This window comes from Oncorhynchus mykiss, chromosome 21 (assembly GCF_013265735.2).
Source record: "Oncorhynchus mykiss isolate Arlee chromosome 21, USDA_OmykA_1.1, whole genome shotgun sequence".
Classification (NCBI taxonomy): domain Eukaryota; kingdom Metazoa; phylum Chordata; class Actinopteri; order Salmoniformes; family Salmonidae; genus Oncorhynchus; species Oncorhynchus mykiss.
The window spans coordinates 37,701,172-37,703,347 of record NC_048585.1 but is presented as its reverse complement, the minus strand read 5'-3'; the positions used below and the strand labels follow the sequence as shown (position 1 = coordinate 37,703,347).

At 45.1% G+C, this 2,176-nt stretch overlaps 1 long non-coding RNA gene across 1 annotated transcript; it reads right to left on the bottom strand.

Moving 5' to 3' along the window:
- On the bottom strand, positions 1–1,907 carry LOC110500309. The gene is made up of 2 exons (XR_002470081.2): positions 1,518–1,907; positions 1–833 (listed from the first exon to the last, which is right to left on the bottom strand). It is a non-coding gene; the product is annotated as an uncharacterized LOC110500309 (long non-coding RNA).
- Positions 1,908–2,176: the final 269 nt, after the last annotated feature.

Genomic DNA, 2,176 nt, shown 5'->3' with positions numbered 1-2,176 from the left:
GGGGAAGAAATGCAATTTTATAGGCAATGGTGGATGGTTCTTAAAATAACCTTTTATGGGGCACTTAAAAAGATCTGTTTCACTCCACGGCATACTGCCATGGGACTTCACCTGCTGGCGATGAGAAGTAGGTGGTCAGCTTCTCCCTCACCTGGAGTGCCTGTCTGGAGGCGTCGTTGGCACCTGTCCTGGTGACATCAGGTAGGTGACCATTTGGCGTACCCATCTCCATCCGGAGCGGCTCCTGGAATGACCTCCGCAGGTAGTTTTTGAAAACACATGTGGCCTTCAAGCAGGCATCAACATTTGAGGGGCTGAGACCAAGCATTCTCCACCGGGCTGACAGAATCCCAAAGGCGCATTCAACAACTAACCTTGCCCTGGACAGTCGTTTGTTAAAGACTCTTACAGGCTTTGGCAATGGCAGCTGGCATCCAGCGTAGGGCCTCATGAGGTTGGGTCTTAAAGGAAATGCCTCGTCGCCGATGAAGACATGAGGAACAGGTCCAGGGTCTTCAGCCCCAGGGAGTGATGCAGGTGGTGGAATCTCCAGGGTGCCATCCTGAAGTGCCTGGCTGAAGGCAGAGCCCCGGAGGGTCCCGCCATCACTACATGTTTCCTGTCAATAGAGCCAAGACAGTTGGAAATTCCACCTCTCCAGGATCTCGGCAGCGATGGTCCTCCAGTCTTCCTCCTTGGGGACAGGCATGTATTCACCAACCAGACAGTCCCAAATGGCTTGTGGCACAGAGGGGATAATGCCTGCCACCGTGGACCATCCAACTCGGAAGCTGAATCCTATGGTCCTGTAGGAGTCCACTGTCGCCAAGAATCTGAAATAAAATTTGAAATAATGATCAATAGTGTATGTAACCTGAATTCCACCCACATAATCTATCTACTCATATAGCTACCTCATTACAGTTTTATTATGCTCTATTAATTAAATTGTAATACTCATCAACCATCATTAACAATGCCTTGAAACAGTACAATTCAGTCTATGACTATATCAATAAACTGTAGCCCAGGCCAACTCCACTCTTAGAAAGAATGGTACTATCTACTTAAAAGGGTTCTCCGGCTGTCCCCATAGGAGATCCCTTTTTTGGTTCCAAGTATAACATTTTATCCAAAGGGTTATACCTGGAACCAAAAATGGTTATCCTATGGGGAAAGCAGAAGGACAATTTTGGAACTTTTTCCTCTAAGAGTATGTGAGGCCAATAAGAATGTAATGAATGACTAACTGTCTTGAACAACAAATGGGTCCTGGAGAAGACTAGCCTACCTTCATCAGGCCAGAAGGCACCTCAACTTTCTTTTCATTTGTAACATTGCATAATTAAAAAAGGATTATAAACCAACTTTGGGAAAAGTTATAGTCCTAATGAACATTCTGTAAAAGTACATCTGATTACATATATTAACTAGAGAGCCCTTTAGCTAGCTAGGTTGTACATAAAAAACAATTATGGTATCAAAGGCTTTAAAAAATGTACTAGAATGTCGCTTACCGGAGACAAATCGCCAGGCGTTCAACTGGGCTGATGGACTCACGGTAGTTGGTATCCATCCGGGCGATTCTGGCTCCAACCATCTGGAGCAGGTGATTGAACTGGCTTCGGTCCAGACGAAAGTAACTTCGGAATTCCTCTCCAAACAGTCAAAGCTCTTGAATGAGACGGTGGAACTCCCCTGCCTGCTTTCAGGACTTTAACCATCTCTAGACCTGCGCTTTCAGCGGGGCTGGTCCCGGCCCAACAGCGTGATCAAGACCACCTTCCTCAACGTTGGTCTCATTCAGTGTTGCCAACTAATTTTCAGGGTACATTTCTAGAGGCAGGTTGATTAGTTGCTAAAAGTTCCTAAATGACGTTGCCATGTCATTGCGTGATAACGTAACACTGCGTCTTACGTAGAATACACAATAACGTCACTCAAATTGACTGGCCATCTCGGCAAAAAAAAATTGATTTGACATTTGTTCAAGTACAGACTCCCACTATTTTCTGTACATTTTTGATTAGGGCATATTAATTGATGTTATAAGTTCTGTTCAAGATCAAACATTCGTGACCAACTATATTCATTGGGTTAGGCTCGTCGAACCTGTACTACTGCTGCTGTCAGCCAGCCAACAATGATTTGCAATTTGCTGAAATTGCTGCTGGCT